Below are 19,238 nucleotides of genomic sequence, written 5' to 3'. Positions count from 1 at the left end.
TACTGGATTGTTTGGCAACGAGAGTCGAATTGTAGCCCATTTTGTTCACAAGAAAATCCATTATAGCCATGATCTTGTCCTCCGAAGCCAACATACAAGACGGATGCCTTAGAAAAGCTTCATGAATCTCTTGGTCAGACAAACCCCATCTCCTAAAAACATCAACCTTCTTCTCCAGTGTGGATTTGGTCATTGCTTTCAAGGCCAAAGCTGTCTTGAGAAACTTATTCGTCGATGAATTGAACCCCATTCTTTTGACTTCCTCAACAATCTCCTTAACCGATCCGGATTAAACATGAATGTTCTAGGCTTATTGATAAGATACACATGGATACTCGACTCCGGGACTCCATTTTCTCTCAAAATATCCATATTCGGGAACAAATACGACTCAAAATCGCACACGAGAATGCCAGGATACCGTTTTATAGCTTTAATAGTCGTATTATCTGATTGAAACAAGTCCCTCAGGAAAATAAACGAAGGGATAATTTTATTTTCTAAACTAATTCTCAGCAGTTTGGGATAGATGCTCAACATCTTAGCAAGCTCGGCCCTCGAAAAACCGACCGAGTAAAGAAACTGTAATTTGGGCAAAAGGGTTTTCTCAGTATTGGAAACAAGCAAATTTAGCTGTCTTTTGACGAGATTTACGATTTGGGATTCGGAAAACCCGTGATTTTCCAGGAAAGCGATCAAAGAATCAGGCTTTTCAGGGGTTTCAAAATGAACATAATTTGAAGCCCTTGAAGCCGATTCTGGGGAGAACCCAAATTTTTTAATGAGGTATGAAACTGTAAATTAATGTTCACTTGAGCTAAGATTGCAGAAGAATCTAAGACTAGGTAATGATTTAATTATTGAAAGTTCATGTTGAAGAGAGTTTAAAAGATTGAAACTTTGAGAGGCTGCAATAGTTTGCCTCCCAAGGAGGAAACGAGTTCTAAAGATGAAATAAAACATGTCACTCACTTACCTCTTGATTTGACCCCAAAGATAAGAATCTGGTTTTCCCGGCGGAGAATGAGAGAGCTGAAACTCAGTGCCGGCGCCGAGATTCCTCCAAAAACCTCGAATTTTCTATAGAGGCATCGAGCTTTGTTTGGGCTGTTCAGCGTCAAAGGCTTCAAGCCCAACTTGTTATATATAATTTTTGACTAAAAATGAGAGCGGATATAAATTTTAAAAGTACTCAATTATATTCATTAAAGTATTTTTTAAGTAACAAATATGTACTCGTTTTTTAATGCAGATTTCATTGTCGGGAGAAGTTTAAAACAGTCATAAAAAATAATTATCGGAATTAATTTAATTAATCAACGGTGGGAAGTTTGGTTAACATAGAAAAATAATAAAAGTTTATATAATAAAAATAAATTCTATCTTAATTGTTATATATATAATATTTTAAAGATTCAAATATTTTTTGGATGATGCTCAAATTTTAGAACCAAAGCTTTGCATGCCGCACACCATCTTAACCTTTGTTTAGGTGGCTAGATTTTGATGCTTTGCCTATCGATTTTTTGAAGTATAGGACATAAATGCGTGCTTCGAGAAAAATGAAGAGTTGGAACGATATAACCTCTCACCTTTCGATACAGATGATCAAAGAGGACTCGAACAAAAGCAACATCAAATTTCTGGAACCACTCTCTTTCAAACTATCCATCAGAGTAGAGGATACAACCGAAGCAAAGATTGTGATAAGTTCCAGCACTTAAACATTAAATCTGAAAACTTAAACAAAGAAGAATAGAGGCTACGGCCGATGTTAAAATTCGAACCCTAAACTTGTTGGATGCCACCTCTTAAGGATGATCGTAACCGGGGTTCAGAATCATGACTTTAGAAACTGATACTAGACCAAAACAAACTAATAAAGCAGCAGGATGAATTCATTTCACACTTGCATTTAGAAAAAAACAATCTTAACAAAGTTGGCAAATGAAACTCCTAACGCGACTGCATACGCTAAAATTCGAGCTCAACTTGCTCAATAACTTTATGAAGCAATGGACTTGACTCTTAAGGTCCGGGGTTCAGCTTCACAACTCTTAAAAAAGTGAAAAACCAGACCTTTTATACACAGCAAAAACAAAGACAATAGTAAGGTTGCAAATGCAAAATGAACTCATTAGTCATTAAACCAAACAGTTAGGAGTAAATGGTTGGTTCCATAGACAAATTCCACCTAAAACAAGTTTGAAGTAAAAGATTGAAACCAGGAAACATGACATCGAAAGCCTTAATCTTCACGTACCGAAACTATTTCTCTGTCTTAATGTGCCATTTGCACACCTTACAAGATAGGGATGCTGCAGTCTATGCTAATTCACTTCGCATTTTTTTCAGAAATGTTAAATTTTTCTCTGTATAGCTTCAAGAGCTTGGGTTCTGTGTTTATGAAGCGGTTAACATACCTCCTAAGGAACTCCTTCTCTGATGAATCGAACACCATAGACAATTTGACGTTGTCAACTAAACCTCGTGACAGCAATTCTCGAACAAACAAAGCCCTTGGGACAATCCTCCTCTCTAAACTCCGAGAAAAGATACTGGATTGTTTGGCAACGAGAGTCGAACTGTAGCCCATTTTGTTCACAAGAAAATCCATTATAGCCATGATCTTGTCCTCCGAAACCAGCATACATGATGGATACCTTCGAAAAGCTTCATGAATCTCTTGGTCTGATAAACCCCATCTCCTAAAAGCATCAAACTTCTTCTCCAGTGTGGATTTGGTCATTGCTTTCAAGGCCACAGCCGTCTCGAGAAACTTATTCGTCGAAGAATCGAGGCCCCATTCTTTTGACTTCCTCAACAATCTCCTTCAACCCATCCAAATTAAACAAGAGTGTCCTTAACTAGAATAGAAACGAATCAAAGTTCAATAAATAAAATATTTTTTTATAAAATTTAATAATCAAAATAAAAATAAGTAATAAATTAAGTGATAAAATTTATAGTTTATTCATATTAATGACAGCATATTAAATATTCAGGTTTTGAATTATTCTTTTATAAATATTTTAATTTTAAAAAAATTAGAAATTAGTTCTTTAAAATATTTTTAAAAAACAATTTAATCTTTTCTAAAATTTTAAAAATTTATATTTAAAAAATTTAAATACTTCAAGTTCCCCCTCATAATTTTAAAAAATGTAGAGAGAAATTATGTTTACCATACACGTGAATGGGCATTAAGCACTCAGAGGAGTGAACGAGTCCCTAAATTCGCCTAAAAGAATTCATCCCAAACTCTTTAAATTCCGTCTCATTTCCATCCTCGAGCACCACCGGCGAGAATTCTATTCTTTTAGTTTAAGCTTTAAGATAAAAAATAAAAATAAAAACATGGCGAAGATTACTTTTCTTATACTTTTCTTTTGCCCTGCTGCTTTCCATCCATTCCGTGGTAGGAGACGACGGGAAAATCAAAGACTTCGGCAGACCTGAGATAAGCACTAACGGAGATGCTAGCATCACTGTTGACGGGACAACTTCCGATCAGGCAAAGAAAACTGACGCCGTGCCAGATATAGCACTTTCCCCTAAGCATGAAGGCAGATTCTTCTCCACAATGTTCTTCACACCCATGCTAGAAATGGCGGACGTTGGATTAATAACAACCGATGATGCGAAAAAGGTTGCATCTTCCCCCGATGTTCAAACGAGGTTAGCTAAATTCATCGAGGAGGCTAAGTTTAGCTCGAAAGACAATATCGATGTAGTCATGTCCCCCGACGAGGAAGAACGGTATCTGTCGACGATGTTCTTCTCGCCGTTAATGCGGATGGCGGACGATGGATTATTAGCTCCCGATGTACTGAGGAAAGTTGTGTCATCCTCCGAGGCCAAATCGAAGCTGGCTCAGTTCATCGAGAAAGCTCGAACCAGTGCACGAGATGGTGATGGACCACTTTCACCGGAACAGGAAGAACAGTTCTTTTCGACGATTTTCTTCACTCCGATGATGGAAATGGTGAACGCCGGTTTCTTATCTCGTGATACCATGCAGAAAATGGCAGCATCGCCTGATACTACAACGGCATTGTCCGAGTACATTGCCAAGGCTAAAGCGAAATATAATAATCGCGTCACGCTTTCACCTGTGCAGGAAGAGATTGATTATGAGATAATGTTGTTCGCCCCGTTCATGAAAATGGCGGAAGCCGGAGTCATAAGTCCTGAGATTGTATCGAAAATTGTGTCTTCGCCTGTCACTAAAACCATTTTGTCTAATTTTGTCTCAACGGCTAAAGCTGATTTTAATGCTGAAGTTGAGAAAGAAGGAGAGGCAGTGAAGGAGGGATGATCAAATACTTTAACCCTAACACATGCATGCACTCCCATCGTACACGATGGTGCTCTAATATTGTATGATATTTTTTTCAAATTTATAATAAAATTATTTGATTATTTAAAATTAGATTTGTGCACTTTTTAGATTGTTCGTGTAATGATCTTCTATAATAACTAAATTTCTTTCACATTAATACCATTTATTTGAGATGAAATATGTATTTAGTCACTTAATTTTTATAGTCTTTCTGTTTTGGCCATCCATTCATGTTGCTCAGTCGTTAGTTGTGTAAGGATAAAATTAAATTACTGTGTTTTTGTAGTTTTATTTATGGAATTGGCTTAATATTTCATAATTCTCCTTCTCCATGATTGACATCCTTTTCCATCATTATTTGACTGTCGCCAACTATCATTAGTCACGTCATTGGATATCAATACATTCTTCTTTCTCTCCTTTTTCTTGTTCTCTGGTTTTCCTTAAAATTTTCTCAAAATCGATTAAACTTAAATCAAAGATTAACATTATTTTAGTTCGATTTCGATCTACAATCTTCATTATCTAATCATTATAAAATCGAGATATATATTTTTTCCCTCCTTCTCAACCTCTTCACCTTTCAAATATGAAAGAATATATTTAGCGTCGATGAATCAAGGTGAGTCCTAAAATATGAGTTTGGAAAGAAAGTTTCAGAGACTTTTTGTATAAATTTACTCCAAAAAAATTAAACGGTGTTAGCTATTCAATGATTGGGTGACCACTGCTTTAGGAATTGCTTCCACGTTCAAGTAAAATATCCAAGACCTCTGTTGCAGTTGCAAATTTACTTGGCGGTTACCACAAGTTTTTCATCAAGGGCAGCGGTGGTGGTCTTCTCCGTTCATATCCTTGTTATTTTTGTTTTCTTTAATTGATTATTTTTTTATTTTGCTAATTTTCAGTTATATTTTAACGTATTTAAAATAGTGTTTTCTCTTGGCTCTTCTTTTAGTAAAGGGTATCATGGCTATCGATGCTTTTGGTTTCCCGATGCAGGTTTCTTCCATTGATCTCTTTCTTGGTCTATGGTTATTCAAGATTTCATGGTTGCTTGTTTTTTCAATTTTTGGTTCATTTGTTCGTTTGCGTATGACATTTTGTTGGTTCTCAGATATATGTGTCAGACGAAACTACGGCTAAAGGAGGATCCGTTTTTCATTTGTTCACTTCAGATTCTTCAGGTTTTCATCCTCTATGTCTGATGCTTTGGGACATCAGAGTGATCCATCTCTATATATCGTTGCCTCAATTGTTCACACTCTTGCTCATCAGGCTTCCATTGGTCGATCACCGTTATATTTTGCTTATGATAGACACGAATGTGTTTGTCATGTATGATTGTTGTTTATGTTTTATTCGGTCAATGAATATATGATAATTCTACTTTAAAAAAATTGATTGGGTGACCAAAAAAGATGAAATCAGAAGTTGAGTGATAAATTCGTGTTTTTCATGTATGATTGTTGTTTATGTTTTATTCGGTCAATGAATATATGATAATTCTACTTTAAAAAAAATTTATTGGGTGACCAAAAAAGATGAAATCAGAAGTTGAGTGATAAAATCAGAAGTTCTTAAAGTTAAATGATCAAAACATAAACAAATGTAAAGTAGCCAAAAATGTAATTTATCTCTCAATAGAACTTGCGTTTGGATCAATCGGTATGAGATTGTTTTAATTTAACCAATATTTAGGGTTAAAAGTCTTGAAGACACAATAGTTAAAATTAAACAGAAAATAATAGAGGGACTAGTATTTTCAAATAAAAATAGTAGGACTCATGACATTTCACAAAATCAAAGTCCCTTGGTTCTTTTCTTCATTTAATTTGTTTTCCTTTTTTGCCTCGTAAACTACAATGAATGACTAAAATAGAATCAAACTATTGATGCAAATAAATTATAGTTTCGTGATCAAAGCAGAAAAACACAAATAATTAGATGGGTAACAAATTAGTTTATCCAAAAATCTAACATAAATCAAATCCCCATTTTGTCATCTCTCAGTTTTCAGAATAAAACATTCTAATAGACAAGATTAATGATAAAACCATATAATCCTGGTTGCGTTCTCAAAAGCCACTCCTAATATTTCAACAAACTTACAATCAGAATGAAGCTTTAAAGTATACAAAACTTAAAACTACACATTTCCCCTCTTTTGGTGGAACGAAACAACAAGCATCAAACTGAAGTCATGAGCTGTGCTTTTTGCATTACTATGAAACCAGATACTAGATGGTCCGCTGCTGTCCCGGACCATATTATGGGATCAATTACAAATTTCCCAGTTGGTTTCGGAACTTTACAACTTGGCCAAACCTGACTCTTTCTGTACAACCATCTCAGCTCCTGCTAAGCAAATTAATCAAAAGCAGGCATCTGGTGGCATCTTATTATGCTTTATATGCCACTTTCGCTGCAAGCCAACCTCATCTAGATGTTTCGAACTATTTGCAGCAGCAAAATGGTCACCCCTTCATCAGGATAATTTCCTATAGCCCACATCACGCCAAGTACCTGAACATATTGGGGTTATCTTTGTCCCTCTCAAGATAGTCTCGAGTAATTAGGTCCTCGATTCGCTTCTTGATCGCCTTGAAATCAGGCTGCAATTGTCAAAGTTCTTTTATTAGCACAATCATAGAAAGCAGGAAAGTAACAGCAGACACCTGTGCAAATGGTGTACAATATGAAAAGAGTTGCAACAGACCTTGAACATGCGTCCCAACTGCTCGACACACTCCATGACCAACTGCTGGTGACCTAGAACTTTCCGGCTCTTCATGATGCGCACGATTGAGGCATCAATGGCATACCGTCTATCCTTGTCAACATCTTCAATTACTTTCTTCTTCTCATCCACAGGGGGGAGAGGAATCTGAATGATAAACAACTAAATGCATTAGAAAATATTATTTAATCAGGAGGGCAGCAAATCAGAATGTTGGTTGGTTTATTTGTTAAAAAGTACCTTGATCCTCCTCATTTTGTCAGTAAACTTGGAGTTGAACTCGAAAAGATCAGTGGGAGAGATGGTTTTCGTGCTTGGTTCCTTGTTCAGAATCTTATACTTGGCACATGACAACGAATGCAGAAGTCTAACAATGTCATCATCAATTAAGTTCAACTGTGTCATGATGTCCAAATAGCTCAGTCTATCAGAGGAATTGAAAAGCAGTAAGGCCGATGCCTAGAGACCACGAAGACTTGCCGTCAGTAAAAATGATTCTTCAACTCCATTTGACTATTTTAGACTAACGAGGGGAAAAAGGAAAAAAGAGAATTTCTCGATAAGGTTACCTGATACGTAGTGACAATCAACTCCATCGTTTTTGGTTCAAACTTCCCAATAAGGTTACAAGTACCCAAAGAATATATCCAAGTAAGTTTCCTGTGTTTGGTTTTTGTCTTATAGAAGTCCCTGAAAACTTCAACACACTTGATCTAAAGAGTTTTTTGAGGAAAAAAATGGAAGAGAAAAGAAAGAAAATCAAAGTTAGTGACTTTCAGTAAACTTGCAAGTAGAAAAATGAAAAAGAAAGACTGGAAAATAATTTTTTTGCAACATTTATGTGCATACCATCTCAGCAGGAAGGTTGAGATCAAAAGACTTGTAACTTGGCCAGAAGCCGGTAGTCAAAACAGTTACTGTCAAATCGATCCCCGGAGTTGCATTTGGTTTATTGTTCAAGTACTCCTCAAAATTTGTCTGGTTTTCCCTTGCCAATGTCAAGTCTGTCACCTTCAGAACAGAAGCAGTTCAAAAATTATCTATCTGAGATGTTAAGAAAATTTGGAAATAACAATAGAAGGCAGCTTTCAGTGCACAAATTTTAATAATGGAAACCGACCATTCCCTCCATCTTGGAGGTGAACTGGCCGCCACACTGCTGTTTCAGCTTTGTCAATATACTTCTCTCATGGTCATCATTAGCACTCTTGTCAAACAGAAGCCTTCGTGCAAGCTTTTTCCTACCAATAATAATACCCAAAAAAAATAGCTGAATATTCTCAAGCTAAATGAATTCTATATTCAAATAATGCACAACATGTACCTGTAGAATTCCGCAAACAAGTCCTTGTCACTAATATAAGAAAGTAGCTTCACAACCTAAAATGTTTACAACAAGATTACATAGTGTAAGGCATAACAGGTCCTAAAATGTAGATAGAACACACACAAAAACCTTTTCGAGTGTTTCTTCAATTGCTTCATCACTCAACTTCTCACTTCCCCCTTTCTTGAGAATATTATCACAAAAGGTGGCAAGTAGCTCTGCACTTGATCTCCCAGCAACACCCTTGTTGCAAAAAACTTCAAAAGCCTCTTTGAGAGCCTACAGAAAATTGACAGTGTTGAGAACATAAAACAAAACATAGGACTTATCTTGAAACTTATCTTCAAAACTCAATCTACTGCAGACCTTGTGAAAGAGAGTATGATTTTGAAAACAATCATTCACATATGCTAGGTATTTGTCATGCAGCTCGATCACTTTCCTCACAAAAACCTGAAAGCCACAAACAAAATCTATTTCCAAACTTTGAAACAGTCTAGTTCCATGTAAAACAAGTGAATATTTTACCTGCTCTTGCAGGCCAACCACATCCCTTTTATCTGCCTATTTAAGGTAGAAAACATTTTGGTATGATTAGATATAAACTTAAATGATATCAAATATAAATTCTACTCTTGTAAAATACAAAACTTTTAAAAGATAATGCAAGAAAGATACGAACCTTCTTGATACTTGCAGCATCCTCAGCCTGTTTGACCAATGCTGTGCCTTCAGCAGTAACATGCTGCAGCAAGAAATGAGACCATAATATTAGAAGGGTAAAAGAATGAAAATAATATGTAAAGGATTATGGAACAATAAATGAAAATCCAAGTGAAAGAAATTCAAGGTATGTTATATGAGAAGACAGTTAACGTAAGTCATCAATAAACAATTAAGTAATAAATTAATCAGTGGACAAGCTATGAAATAGTTAACCTGTTTGAAGATGCTTGACACAGGATCTAACCCTCGAGGAATTTTCGAAAAGAGTCTAAACATTCTTGACAAATCCTCCACCTAAAAGTCAAAAGAGAGAGATTAATAATGGCTGATTATCCAATATGTCAAGAAACAAAACAAATAACTTATGAGCGCAGCAAGCACCTTGTCATCTCTGAGCAATGCATGGCATCCAGAGTGCTCTTTATCAAGAAGTCGATTTGCCCAGACAGAGAGCATTTCATGTTGAACTTTCTATAAAAGATAAAGAACATCATAAGAAACAACATTTCGGAAAATGTTTAGAATATCCTTTGAAGTGCAAGATCATTTCCAACACAATAGGGTGGATTTATATAGCAAGAGAAAATATCAACCTCAAGTAGTTTTGGCTCACTACTAGAATGCAAGTAATTGGAGACCCTATCTCTCTCTCGTTTTAAACACTCCTCAGCCTGAAAAGAAGAGGCAAAATGAATCATTAGACACTATTAAATGGACAAATTTGAAGAAAAATATTCATATATATAATGCATACTTTCAACATATAATCCGGACAAGAATCATCTACAATCCAATTTGCAGCCTTCCGTGAATAATAGGCAGCGGTATCTTTGAGCATAGTGGCCTCAAAGTCATTCTCATAGTAATGCATTTGTCCCATTCCAATTTCAACGAATATATCTAAAACATTCTTCAACAAAGCTCGATCAATCTGCTCACCCTCACGTTCTTGATCAATCTGATTTAAAATTAGGAAGTTTATTACAGTTATTTGGCTGAAAAAAGAAAAGGTGCACAATAAATATGAAAAGAGAACTGAAATTACCAGAGAAATTACTGCATCCCTCACTTTTGCATTTAGCTCTTGGTAGACCTGAAACCAGAGAAAATGTGCATGTAAGATGCCAACAACATAAAGGGAAGTATAAAGTTAGTATCATAGCAAATACATTCAATCTGCACATACCAGTTCACGGAAACATGTCATTAAGGGGAGGCAGTGACCTCCGAGCAATAAAGTAGCGATCAAGGTAATGGAAGAACCGTGAAAGCCACCTAACCATAACTTTATGGTTAGTCCACCTTTTCACTAGCTCTCTCAACATAAACTCATCATGCTTTTCACGTAAGGATGGAAGTACCTATAAAGGATATATTTCATGAATAGTATTAGTAAAGAATAAAAAATTAGAAGAGATGGCACAATCAAAACTATGCTCAACAGGAACAACAGTGTATAAAAAATGAAAATCTACTATACCTATCAACACAATCGACATGACTTGCTTAGCTACAATGATTTCACTTCCATCTATAGCTTTTCTAGATCTTACAACTACAGCTAATGCAAGTACGCAAAGCAAGCATATACTCTTTTTAGATCATTAAAATAAAGGTAATCGATTGGTCTGTATTTAGGGTGGGTTTGCAGTGAGGAGTTGTAAGGCACTTTCTACAGTACCAAGAAATGCATAAGAAGATATTATCCCTTCTAAACAAATGACACAGAGAGGATTTGATTCCTCTGATACAAAAAAATATTTCGGCTAGCTTATGTTTAATGCAACCAATATGCTAACCATACTCTTCATTTTCCCTGAAGTACATATGAGACTGAGAGTATGATCCTCAAAATTTATGAAAATACTTGAAAAATTATGCATACCCATTTTGGAAACGTAACCATATCTGACACTCATGCCTAAGTCAGGATAACATAAGGCACACTATCACTAAGTTAACGACACCAACAGAAACAAAAAATATAACCATAAGGCACATTATCACTAAGTCCACCTAAACAAAGCAAAATAATTACAGCTAGTATTAGTTACCGATGATGTGATGTATTCTTCGAAAGATTCTCGATACTTATCATACAACTGTTGGGAATAGTCGTGAGGAGGCTTTTGGGTACACATATTGTAAATGGTTCTACACAACAAGGGTCAAGGGCGCCAACAAAATACTCACAACACATGAAAACGGTAATGTTTGCAATAATTCCCATAAATAAATTAAAAAAACCAACCAAACAACTACAAATAGGATACGTATAAAGCATCATATAATCCTCTGAGCTAAACTGAGGCTCTGGCAAGCCTTCAAGAATGTTCTTTAGCTTTGTGATGCCTTTTTGCATAAATTTCCATCCTTGTTCAAGGTCGATTGTCTTCCTCTCATTCAGAGTCATTGAGCCACGTCACCTCCTCGATTATCAAAAGTCAAAACCCTAACCTGAAACATTAAAGATTCAATAGCTTACATAGTCAGCTCACATTTTAGCTCAAATCACCAACATTCCATAACCTTTAGCTCAATTAACAAAAACACACAAAATACAAAAGTTTCCTCCATTAATTAACTTAAAAAATATGACTTTAAGCGACAGTGCTGTTACTTGCAACAGTATCAACATTTTCTTAGCTACCAAGCTGGAATTTTAACATTTTTATGAAACCCTTTCTAAAATTGAAATCAACCCATGCAATCTAAGCTCAACAAAACGAAAAATTCATCAAATTGAAACGACAAAAAATCCATGAAAAATAGAGAGATAAACAGGAGAGAAAGAGATCGATGGACACCTTAAATAACATAAATAAATCCTAACTAAAAATGCTTGAGAAATAGGAGGGAAAACAAATATCTCTTCGAGAGGACGAAGATTGACAGCCGAGTTCCGACAGAGTTGATGAATGAAATGGAATTTTGATTTTTTTGTCGCTAAAAGATCCTTTCGGTTTTCGTTCTTTGGTTGTTATAGTGTTTTTGTCAATAATATTGTTATTATTATCAGAGTTGATTATATTATATGTTAACTATGATCTTTATCTTAAACTAATCTCTAAATATTTGAATTCTTTAATTTCGTCTTAAACAAATATTATCATCTTAAATAGATTCTTAAACTTTTCAACATTCTAATTTTATCTTTAAATTATGACTCTCATTTTAATCTCAAAGAATTTGAATATTTTAATTCTATCTTTAAATTATCAATATATACTAATCATATCTAATATATTAATAAAATTGTTTAAAAAATTACAAACTACCATTATTTAATTCATTTATATTTAAAATCGATATGAGCTTGACAAATATTTAAAACACAAAAATTAGGTGTCTAATTTAATTAATTCCAAAACTGACGGGACCTACAATAAAAATGAATCAGAAAAATTGTAGGTGAATGGTTAATTTAAGAGAAAAATAATCTCAGTGACAAAAAATGCCTTATAATATACGATTTTAACCAATTTTTCTTGGATTTGCCAAAATGACCAACTAAATCGCAATGCGATCGATAATTCGCAACGCGATCTCCGGTATCGCAAATCAGTTTCCAGATTCGCAACGCGATTCTGACTATCGTATTGCGATTTCCCAAATTCGCGTTGCGATTTTCCTAAATAGCAATGTGAATCTGACTATCGCAATGCGATTTACATAGCGCTATTCGTATTAACGCGTATTTTTTTTTCAAATTCCAAACACGAATATATTAATATATCGGAACACTGAACCGTCCACAGTATATCCCATAATCGCAACTCATAACCTAAAACCCTAAATCACAACTCAGTCTCATCTCCATCTCTCACTCTCTAAGGCGACATCCGTCCCCATCTCCGACGAAATCAGTCCCCACGACGATAACAGTCTCCATCTCCGACGAAATCATTCACGGTCAGAAATGGAAAATCAACCAAATCAACCACCGAGGGTTAGTTTTTTTAATTATTTTTATTTTGAAATTTTTGCATTATTATTAGGTTGTTCATATTGAAATTAATGATAAGTTTACTGGTATTTTCAATAATAGATTAACCATTTCACTTAGATTGCTTATTATATTCATTCGATTGCTGCCAATACTGCTAAACTGTTTAGTCTTTAACCCTGTGAAGTTAGTATTTGTCTTTGTTTTGTCTTTTGGTTGAAGTAATGCAATCTATTTAAGTTTCTTTCAATTTTAGTATTTGAAACCGAGAATGACTATCGCAACGAGTGAATCACAAATGAATATCGCAATGCAAATTTGACTATCGCAACGAGAGAATCGCAATGCGATTTTCATTTCGCGTTGCGATTCTTGCGTTGCGATAGTCAAATTCGCATTGCGATAGTCATTTTCGTGTTGCGATTTTCATTTTCGTCGTGTTACGATTTAAAGTTTCAGAAACTAGTCTTCTTCTGCAAATTGAAACTTGAATAAATTGCATTACTTCAACTAAAAAACAAATACTAAATTCACAGTGTTGCAAATTTAAGTTTGAAGAATAAACTACTACTCTTTATGTTTATTGTTCATATCTTCACAGTGTAGTTTTTGGTATATCTAAATTGGAATGTTTATTGTTTTTGCAGAACTTTTATTCGGCTCAATTGACCTTAAGAAATAAAGTAAGCCTGGCCAAAACAATTGCGTCGAAGCTTTCACCTGCACAAAGAAAAATGTTTGAGGATACTTGCTTCGGGCCATGGCTGAAAGTACAACATCCGGGTGGAGATGCTATGTTGACCCATCTGTTTCTTCAAACCATGACTAGCGATCTACCAGAGACTATACAACGTCGTGATGAAGAGATATGGTTTGATTTTCCACCGGCTTATACGTGTTTTGGGCGGGAAGAGTTTTGCTTAATCACCGGTCTACGCTTCGGACACGATGATGTAGATCGGTACACTAGACATATTACCCGTCTATCATGGTTTTCCCGGGTTTTTCCTGAGCAGTCAACAGAGAATTCGAATTTACACGTGGAAGACTTGATGAGATTATTAAATAAGAAAGATAGTTTTACTCGGATGGATGACGTCGATGTTGTCCGAGTATGCCTTCTAATACTTTTGCAAGCCGGCTTTTTAGGCAGAGAGGACCGACAACCTATTCCTAATGATCTAATTAAATTGGTAGAGGACCTAAATGCATGGAACTTGTTTCCGTGGGGTTCGTATCTATGGAGAGCTACATGGAATAAGTTGTCGTATGCCTTTAATGATAGGAAAAGTTTGCGTGGCGATGGTTCCAAATACACTTTGTCAGGCTTTATTTGGGCCTTTAAGGTAATAATTTTTATATAATTAATCCTTTAACAATTACTAATGTTTGTTATTATATTGTTTGTAGATTTGGATATTTGAGGTCTTTCCCGCCATGCAGATATATGCATTAAAAACTTCTAATGATATTCCTAGGGCTATTTCCTGGAAGAGGAAACGATCCTTGCAGCAATGGGAAGATTTACTACCGTATATTACAATAGATAATGTAAGTTAACACAAATACTACCATATGTTTATAAACAAGTTATTACTAGTACACGTTTAACTTTGTTTGAGCTTTTATATTGTTAGGAGGCCAACACTCCATTACAGAGGCTGACACCCACGGAAGCTGAGCTTACCACTGATTGGTGGCAAGCTAGTAAGCTTTTTTTTGATGGCACGGATGATGAGCAGCCACCACTTCGAGAGCCATCACCTCACCCATAGCCATCACGTGATCGACCCGAATATACACCTCCACAACGAGAGTCATCACCTATTCTGTCACATCATCGAGCATCTTCTCCACCATCACCTCATGATAGGCGACCGACAAAGATGACACGACGTTTATCTCCCTGTTCTCCACCTCCACCTCCACGGGATGAGTTAGGAGAGTTACGTAATGAGGTCAATGCCTTGCGTGAGGAGGTCGGTACTTTACGCGATGACAATGGTGCATGGCGTGTTGAGGTGTCTACTTTACGTGGTGAGGTAGCAGCTCTACGTGAGATTGTAGTATCGTTGCAGAACGAGGTTCATACTCTACGCAATGAGGTAAGTTTAATATTTTTCATATTTAACTTGATGATAAATTTACTCGTAATTTCAGTTAGATTGCTTAGTAAATTCATTCGGTTGTTGCCAATACTATTTAACTGTTTATTCTTTAACCCTGTGAAGTTAGTATTTGTTTCTGGTTGTCTTTTGGTTGAAGTAATGCAATCCATTCAAGTTTCAATTTGCAGAAGAATAATGGTTTACTATCGCAATGCGAAAATGACTATCGCAATGCGAAAATGACTATCGCAACGCGAAAATGACTATCGCAACGAGAGAATTACAATGCGAAAATGACTATCGCAATGTGAAAATGACAATCGCAATGCGAAAATGACTATCGCAATGCGAAAATGACTATCGCAATGCGAAAATGACTATCACAATGCGAATTTGACTATCGCAACGAAAGAATCGCAATGCGAAACGAAAATCGCATTGCGATTCTCTCGTTGCGATAGTCAAATTCGCATTGCGATAGTCATTTTCGCATTGCGATAGTCATTTTCGCGTTGCGATTTTAAGTTTCAAATTCTATTCTTCTTCTGTAAATTGAAACTTGAATGAATTGCATTACTTCAACCAAAAGACAAATACTAACTTCACAGTGTTGAAAATTTAAGTTTCAAGAATAAACTACTACTCTTTATGTTGTCATTGAACCTGCACTAAACATATATGTTGTCCTTTTAAATGTTTATATAAGTGCTTACTTCTGGAATGTTATCTGATGCATTTTGTGAACAATGATATAATAATGACTTGGGTGAATACCGTGCAAGTTTGAAATATATTTGTCTTTGTTCTCACTGTTTAATATCATGTCTGTTTATTTACTGATTTATGTATTAATTTATTTTTAGCGGCCCGCTAAGGTGGATGCTCTACGTCGGGTTTTTCTTGCAAGACGGAGTTCACGCATCAGACGGCGTGCACGTGCCATTACGTCTCCGTTCACCCCAATAGTGCGAAGAATCCGTAAGAAAAAGCCCGACTCACCTGTCATCGTTCAAGAGGCCTCCCCTATCGTTCAAGAGGCCCCTATCATCCCTCAAGAGTCCCCTCCCACCGTTCAAGAGGCCACTGTCATCGTTGAAGAGGTCCCTCCCAACATTCTAGAGCCCGATTCACACGGCGTAATATATTGAATTATTGAGAAGCCCCCTCACGTGCCGGACATGATGGATGACTGTTGGCTTTCGTATAAGTTACCGGCCAGTACCATTCCGGCAGATGAAGTGGAGAGGAAACAACTACCGGAAACAATTCTGGATAATACCCTTTGGACTAAGACCGCAATTGATTTTTATCTACATGAGCGGAGCCAAGGGTGTTACGCTGACATATACAAACTCAACGATGATATGCATTTGTTGATTGAACGGTCTTGGTGGGGTGTATTATTAGGGGTTGAAGACAACGGCTATTTCGATGGGGGGGTAAGTATTATATTTCTTATATTTCAGTTTGATTAATTTTTTTTAAATTTATGTAATTCACTAATATATGTCTTTTTTTGTAAAACAGCATATTGATGCATGGGTGACACGTCTTCTAATTGTAAGGAAATTGAAGAAAAATATTAAAAAAATGCGATATACAATTATGCCGACGTCTTTTCACGTAGTTCACTTGAAGAATCAATGACAGAAATCATATGTGTAGGCTAATGGACAAGCTAAACTTTATCATGTATGGTGGGAGGTCGATAAGGTTAGTATATTTGTTTAAATATTTTAAGGGTGTTCATAAATAAATGCGCAATTTGAATTATTACATTTCGATGCATGTGTTTATCCCTGTTTTGGACCGTACTCATTGGCTTCTCATCGAGCTTCAGCTCCCATCCCTAAAGACAATAGTATATGACAGCATGATAAATTACATATCATTGTCTGATTTGAGAGATATGATTAAGGGATGGAGCTCTCATTTGGCTAAATTCTTGGATGCAATTGATTATTAGACTAAGTCTGGAAACAAGAAGCCAAAGAAGTTCAATGTTACAGTTATTAGAGACGAGACCGCGCCACAACAAACGAAGGAAGCCAGAGAGGATTGTGGTCCTCTCGTATGCATGTGCTTGGAGCGTTTGACGACAGGAAGTATACATTTTCTACCTTCCACCGATAGAGATAGAGGCGCAGTAGGCTTGTGGTTTCGGCATTTTATGGCTAGAGCGATATATGCGAGACGCTGCCTACCTGCATCCGCGTTTTGAAAGTGTCCATAAACAATTTGTAAGTCAAATGCAAGTGTTGTTAAACATATTTACTCTTTTTGGTTTGAAAATGTTTGGTTAAGTAGCTATAATTCAATAATTTGATATTTGTAGGTTTTAGATGTGTAGAAAGTGTTGTTGATTCAATGTTTGGTTTCTGCAGGTTAATCCTGAAGTGAGCTGCGTGAAATGGATGTATGGGTGCAAAAGTTGATTTCATTATTATATTTTGATTGTTTAATTGATTTGTAAAAGATGATTTGTAAATGTTGATTTGTTTAATTGATGTGTACATAATATTTGTGCTTGTTTAATTGATTGAAATGTAATAGTTGATTTGTTGATTTTAATCTGCATTATGTTGAATGCAAAACAGACTATCGCAACGCGGAAATGACTATCGCAACGAGAGAATCGCAATGCGAAATGAAAATCGCAACGAGTGAATCGCAATGCGAAACTAATTTCGCGTTGCGATTTTCATTTTCGATTTGTTTAATTGATGTGTACATAATATTTGTGCTTGTTTAATTGATTGAAATGTAATAGTTAATTTGTTGATTTCAATTTGCATTATGTTGAATGCAAAACAGACTATCGCAACGCGGAAATGACTATCGCAACGAGAGAATCGCAATGCGAAATGAAAATCGCAACGAGTGAATCGCAATGCGAAACTAATTTCGGTTTGCGATTTTCATTTTCGCATTGCGATTCACTCGTTGCGATTTTCATTTCGCATTGCGATTCTCTCGTTGCGATAGTCATTTCCGCGTTGCGATAGTCAATTCCGCATTGCGATAGTCATTTCCGTGTTGCGATAGTCATATTTGCGTTGCGATTTCCGCGTTGCGATAGTCAAATGAATGTCTAATAAGTGATAACAACTGAACATATCATAGCAATGTTCAAACTCAAGTTACTAATACATGCCTAACTGAAAATGTTAAAAGTTCACACATAATATACACATAATACAACGTTTGCATTTAAAAATCACCTAAGTTAACGGTCCCAAAAGGTGAAGCCGGTTGTGATTGGGATTTCCCAAATTCGCGTTGCGATTTACGTAATCGCATTGCGATTTAGGAAAATCGCAACGCGAATTTGGGAAATCGCAATGCGATAGTCAGAATCGCGTTGCGAATATGGAAACTGATTTGCGATACCGGAGATCGCGTTGCGAATTATCGATCGCATTGCGATTTAGTTGGTCATTTTGGCAAATCCAAAAAAAGTTGGTTAAAATCGTATATTATAAGACATTTTTGATCACTGAGATTATTTTCTCTTAATTTAATTAATTCTAGAACGGATAGCGGCTAAATATGCAATTTACCCAAAAAAAAAATACCAATGAAATTGTGTTTGTTGACTGGCGGGAGGGAGGACCATAGAACACGAGGAGGGGAGAGGGGTGGGGGACGCCACGATTGGTGCAACCGTGGTGCTGGATAAAGGACGATTATGTGCCTTAAAGTTCTACAAGACTACAAACCCATGCATATGGCTTGAGTTTGGTTGGGGTGACTTGGGTGCCGGAATCTACCACTTTCTCTCTTTTTCTTTTTCAATTAGAATATAATTTGGATGACGAAAGTCGTTCATAAAATAAACATTTATAATGTTTTTATATGAATTAGTGATTAATAAATTAAAAATAATAATTAATAAAAAATAATATATATATATATATTTAAATATACATAATTATTTAAAAATTATATTTGAATTTGATCGGTTCAAATTTACTCTAATCTACATTATATAAAGTTGACATATTCAACTAGGCTTCATTTCCAATATTTCTCCTAAAAAAACAAATATT

General features: G+C 35.8%; 1 long non-coding RNA gene and 1 pseudogene across 1 annotated transcript; one reads left to right on the top strand and one right to left on the bottom strand.

The window, feature by feature from the left end:
* Positions 1-6,386: 6,386 nt before the first annotated feature.
* On the bottom strand, positions 6,387-11,563 carry LOC120127921 (annotated as a pseudogene).
* Positions 11,409-11,712, top strand: LOC120127922. Its single transcript, XR_005516580.1, has 2 exons — positions 11,409-11,543; positions 11,580-11,712. It is a non-coding gene; the product is annotated as an uncharacterized LOC120127922 (long non-coding RNA).
* The last annotated feature ends 7,526 nt before the right edge of the window (positions 11,713-19,238 follow it).

This window comes from Hibiscus syriacus, unplaced genomic scaffold (assembly GCF_006381635.1).
Source record: "Hibiscus syriacus cultivar Baekdansim isolate YM2019G1 unplaced genomic scaffold, ASM638163v2 tig00110472_pilon, whole genome shotgun sequence".
In the NCBI taxonomy this organism is placed as follows: Eukaryota; Viridiplantae; Streptophyta; class Magnoliopsida; order Malvales; family Malvaceae; genus Hibiscus; species Hibiscus syriacus.
This window is presented reverse-complemented; position numbering and strand designations above follow the sequence as displayed.